Source organism: Otolemur garnettii, unplaced genomic scaffold, assembly GCF_000181295.1.
Source record: "Otolemur garnettii isolate 467f Iridium unplaced genomic scaffold, OtoGar3 scaffold00151, whole genome shotgun sequence".
NCBI classification, from domain to species: Eukaryota; Metazoa; Chordata; class Mammalia; order Primates; family Galagidae; genus Otolemur; species Otolemur garnettii.
Window position 1 is genome coordinate 915088 of NW_003852546.1, and position 6352 is coordinate 921439.

Sequence of the window (6352 nt, forward strand, 5' to 3'; positions counted from 1 at the left end):
TTTTTTTTACAAAGGCATATAACAGTGGTTCTTTACCTTCCCAATGCCGTGACCCTTTAATACCGTTCCTCATGTTGTGGTGACCCCCAACCATAAAATTATTTTTGTTGCTACTTCATAACTGTAATTTTGCTACTGTCATGAATCGTAATGTAAATATCTGATATGCAGTATAGTCTTAAGCCACCCCTGTGAAACGGTCATTCGACCCCCAAAGGGGTCACAACCCACAGGTTAAGAACCGCTGGCATATAATATCATTTTATTTTTTATTTACATATACCACTAACTCAACCCACCATTCCACAGTTAATACCGTACAAAGGAAGAAAGGGTTTTATATCTTTATTTTAATTTTTTTTGAGAAATGGTTTTATAAATCTGACATACCACAATTTTTATTTTCTGTTAATGTGTTAAGCCAGTTTTTATAAAGTTGCATACAACAACAAATCCTATTAACTTCACAATGCTATTTTTAAAAGTGAACATTTTTCCCATCCTAATCTAGCACCTTAAAGAGCCTGAAGAGTTTTGGGATGTCATTTTTAAAACTTTTTATTATGGAAATTTTAAAACATATAAAAAGGACAGGGAATACATAATGAACTTCCCATTCCCATCATCTAACTTCAACAATTCCTCAAATATCATTTTTTTCTGAATGCTATTTTTAACAAACCTACTGAAAGTTTTTTTTAAATATTTAAAAATATTTACATTTAAGTATAACTCACAATAAGGACATTAAAAGGTTCTAGTCAATGATTATCTTGATGAGAAAAAAATGCTTTTAGAAATATTTGTACATGTGATACAAATCAACATTACTGGAAAAACGTTATAAGAAAAAATCTGAAAACAACTCAATTTCAGAGTTCACATAATCCTACCTACTTTCTAATTAAGCAGTAATGATGATGAAAACTTAACCCAGAATTAAGAAATATAAAATTTTAAGATATTAGAAACACATTTTAGGGCTGTGCCTGTGGCTTAGTGAGTAGGGCACTGGCTCCATATACCAAGGGTGGCGGGTTCAAACCTGGCCCCAGCCAAACTGCAACAAAAAAATAGCTGGGCATTGTGGCAGACGCTTGTAGTCCCAGCTACTCCAGAGGCCAAGGTAAGAGAATCGCCTAAGCCCAGGAGTTGGAGGTTGCTGTCAGCTCTGTGATGCCATGGCACTCTACCCAGGGCAACAAAGTGAAACTCTGTCTCTTAAAAAAAGCAAAAAAACACACATTTTAAAATGTTAAAACTCTCACCTGCTGCTGTGACATGAGGCATATCAAAACTGTACATTTTGTGGGAAAACGATGCCTTCAAATTACTTCTCCGGCATATCTGGGATTTTCAGGCTTTCATAGACTGGTAGTTCCTTTTCACACATGAATACTAATTTGTTAACTAGAACTATCCTAATGATTTAATTTCAGCTGTTGGTAAGCTATCATTCATAGACTATACTGCTTCAATCTTACAGCTCCAATTGTTCATCTCTCCTAAAATTGCCAAATTCAGGCACAAACAGGTGAGAATCAATATAATATAATTATATAAAAGTTACCGGAAATGCTAAAATACATGCAGGCCCACGTTATGTTTGAGTTTGAAGAATAGCTATAAAAAAAAAAAAAAACCCTGCTCCTGCCTGTGACTCTCCTAAGCCTCCCTGAACAAGCTCACTCCTCTTAAATTCCACTGTTACTTGAACCTCATACGGCATGCCTGGGCAAATTTGATGACTTGGATTTTGTTTTAGAAGCTAGGCTTACTGCCAAGTCGGCTGTGTCTACTCCCCTGACCCACCAGGACAGCTTTAGACAACACCTCCCTTATTTATGTTACTGCTTCAAGCAGTCAAACTACCACTTACTATCAAATGAGGCTCAACCTACTCAGGTTTCCTATCTCTTAAGAGTAACATGATTGCCTTCAAATATTATATTATGGCTTCCTCAACCCCACCCCTTATTTAGTAAGAAACATTACCATTTTGAATCACCTACTACTCAGCTAGTAATAATGAGAAAGGAAAACAGTGATATAACTCATTATGTTCTCTAAAAAGGTCTCTATTTTATATATCTCTATAACTTTCTCTGAAGAAAAACAAATAACTATATTTTCTCACCAAAATGTTCTTATGATTATACTTCATTGAAAAACTAAATACAGAGAGCAAACCTCTAAAGCAGAGCTTGGAATATGCCTTTAATAAAAATACATACTATTTTAGGCAAAGTTTACTGGTTGCCACTGAAGGGCAAGTCATAGTAATAAGTTTATTCCACAACTTATTGTAAATTAACATCTTAAATGCCTTTAAATGCTTAAGGTACAGGCCTTACTTGACTCTCCTACACACAATTTCTCAGCCATTTACATAATACCCAAGTTTTAACTTTTGTATCATCTATATAAAACTTCTACAGTATTATCTCCATTAACAGTTCAGAATATATGCCAAAGTATCCTCTTATACTGACAAAGGGGAAAATCTAAGAAAGTACAGGAATAGCAACACTCTTACAACAAATGTTTACATTGATTTTTTTTTCCTGAATTTTACCCCGTATTCACTAAAACACATTTATTCTCCAATCTCTACCATAAAATTCTACCATACCCCAGTACTCTTCAACTTTTATCAGGAAAGGTGTCAAAGAAACAAAATATTAAATTATTCTTCCAAGTAAAATGTTTATCATTGACTCAATCACTTAATACATATATATTCTGGGCAGTGCCTGTGACTCAGTGAGTAGGGTGCCGGCCCCATATACGAAGGATGGCAGGTTCAAACCTAGCCCCAGCCAAACTGTAACAAAAAATAGCCGCACATTGTGGCAGGCACCTGTAGTCCCAGCTACTGGGGAGGCTGAGGGAAGAGAATCGCCTAAGCCCAAGAGCTGGAGGTTGCTGTGAGCTCTGACAGCACAGCACTCTATCAAAGGTGACAAAGTGAAATATATATATTTTTTCACTGCATTCAATTATATAGAAAAAGAAGTTGACCTGCTGAGAAAAGCATCATAAGAGCAACTTCTTTCCACTTGGATGCACTCAGCAGTCCTTCCTCCAAACAGCCTGCCATTCTGATCGCCTGAGCTCAGGTCTGGCCTGGGTTTCCTCCGCTGTTACCTACCTGCCCCCTTCCCCATAAGCCTTCTGCACAGGCAGGCATTACTGGAAGTTGCCTGAACCCAGGAAGCCATCCTGGACCCTGTCTTAAGTATTTAAAGAAAATAAAACTTTGCTTTTGTGTCAAAAAAAAAAAAAAGAAGAAGTTATCTACTGCATGAAAATATGGCTCAGTAGCAATCAAATCCTCCTTTTACAATATGTAATGGGGCTGTACAAACACACCATTAAATTTCTACAGGAAACCGTACAAGCAACTTCCCTTTTTTCATACTGATTTAAATATCTAATTATATTCAGTATGGTCAGCAAATCAATCATCTTGCACATTAAACTGAATCAGTAATAGCTTAATTCAAGAAAGAGGAAAAATATAATGGCAAATATAAAAGCAAATCACTTTCAGTACTTGGCAAAATATGAGAAAAGAGGTTAAGTAATATCAAAAAGAATGAAGACTAGATTCAAGAGGACAAAATGAAAATAAAATAAAAAGACAAATATTCTAACTCATGTAAGGAACGTATAAATTTTTGGATCTCTCATCTGCCCCTACTCTCTCTCCATTTCTCAATCTAGTATATGGAGAAGGGTCTAGGAAAGAGTAGGAAGTAAAAAATAGCCTGTCAGTTTTGTGTGGGTGTGTGTCAGAGAGTAGAAATGTTAACTACTACCAGGACTATGCTAAGCACTTTAAAAACATTAATTCATTTACACAAGATAAAACAGAAACCTTGAGTAAAAATTATCAATAAAAACTGAGAAGTGAGACAATAAAATTATCAAGAGACAGTAAATGATAACACATGGATCAGATCTCCAAGCACTAAGCAAAGTAGAAGCAATATAAACACATACGAAAATGTGTATTAAAATATCTGACAAAATTACACATACCTTATCATAAAGTAAACTTCTTATAAAAATATATGTTGTATCTAAGATATTTTTCGCCCTTTAAAAAACAGCAGTAGATAAGATACTATACATAGTACAACACATTCTTCGCAATGACTCTCATTCAGGACTAGAAAGTCAATATTGAGTAACGAACCCTGGGAATGAAACTTTGAATTTGCAAAGTAAAAACCATAATAACATCAAACTAAATCAGAGATATGCAATCACTACACTAAAAGAGAGTACCCAAAGCTACCCTTTATAATGGCAAATAATGTTAATGAAATACATTAAACAGGTACCTAGTTAATTTTCCTATTCACTACTGAGGCATATCATCTATTTGGAGCTGGGTATTGAGCAAAAGAAAGTGGCTCGGCGCCTGTAGCTCAACCGGCTAAGGTGCCAGCCACATGCACCTAAGGTGGCGGGTTTGAGTCCCGCCCAGACCTGCCAAACAACAGTGATAGCTGCAACCAAAGAATGGCCAGGCGTTGTGGCGGGCGCCTGTGGTCCCAGCTACTTGGGAGGCAGAGGCAGGAGACTCGCTTGAGCCCAGGAGTTGGAGGTTGCTGTGAGCTGCCACAGCACTCTACCCAGGGGGACAGCTTGAGGCTCTGTCTCAAAAAAAAAAAAAAAAAAAAGAAAGTTTAACAAAATAGTTTGGTACATTTTAAACTGGAAAAATAAGAGATAACATTGTTACCAGGCACTGGGAAGGTGTCTCACACCTATAGTCCTAGTACCCTGGGAGGCCAAGGCAGAAGGATCCCTTGAGCTCAGGAGTTTGAGACCAGCCTATGCAAGAACGAGACCTAGTCTCTATTAAAAATAGAAAAATTAGTTGTGGCAGGTGCCTGTAGTCCTAGCTATTACAGAGGCTGAGACAGGAGGACAACTTGAGCCCAGGAGTTTTAGGTTGCTGTGAGCTGGCACTCTAGCCTACACAACAGAATGACACTCTGTTTAAAAAAAAAAAGAGAGAGAGGATAACATTGTTCTTATATGTTAAAAAAAAAAAAATGCTAAAGACTCAAGGAAAAATATCTCAAAAACACCTTAGTAAGCAATGATCGCAAAAACTCAGTCACAAATATATTTAATGTTATCAATGCACCTGAAAATAATCAAATTTGTACCTTTTTCTTTTTAATCCCTTTCAATAGCATTAAAATTAGCTATTAGATATACACTGCAGCACTATCCACAACTACAAGGTGGAAATAGCCCAAATGTCCATCAATGGATAAACAAATTGTGGTGTACACATACGTATTAATATATAAAATGAAATATTCAGCTTTAGAAAGGAATGAAGTACTGAAACATGCTACAAAGTGGGTGAACTAGGAAAACAGTATGCTAAATGAAGGAACTCTGACACAGAAGGTCACATATTGTATCATTACATTTACATGAAATCTCCGAAATAGGTAAGTACAACAGAGACAAGAGTTAGGCGAGAGGAAGAGGTAATGGGGAGCCACTGTTTAATAGGTATAGGGTTTCTTTTTAGGGTGATGAAAATGTTTTGGAACTAGACAGAAGCAATGTTTGAACAACACTGGGAATGCATTATATGCCATTAAATTGTTCATTTTAAGATGGTTTATTTTCTTCATACCTGTAATCACCTTAATTAAAAAAAATTTTAGCCAGGCACAGAGGCTCACACCTATAATCCCAGCACTCTGGGAGGCCAAGGTAGGTGGATTGCCTAAGCTCATGAGTTCAAGACCAGCCTGAGCAAGAACAAGACCCCCATCTTAAAAAAAAAAAAGTGGGGTGTTGTGGTGGGCACCTGTAGTCCCAGCTACTTGGGAGGCTGAGGCAAGGGGATCACTTGAGCCCAAAAGTTTGAGGTTGCTGTGAGCTATGAGGTCACAGCACTCTACAGAGTGACAAGGTGAGATTCTGTTTAAACTACCTATTATAAGGGCCAGGCACAGTGGCTCACAGCTATAATCCTAACACTCTGGGAGGCTGAGGCAGGTGGACTGCTCGAGCTCAAAAGTTTAAGATTAGCCTAAGTCAGATTGAGCTAGAGTGAGACCCCCATCTCTAAAAAGTAGCTGAATATTGTGGCAGGTGCCTGTAGTCCCAGCTTCTCGGGAGGCTGAGGCACGTGAATTGCCTGAGCCCAGGATTTTGCTGTGAGGTTGCTGTGAGCTATGATGCCATGCACTCTACCAAGGGTAACAAGGTTAAACTGTCTCAAAAAAAAAAAATTGGTTCAGTGCCTGTGGCTCAACTGGCTAAGGCGCCAGCCACATACACCTAAGGTGGCAGGTTCAAATCCAGCCTG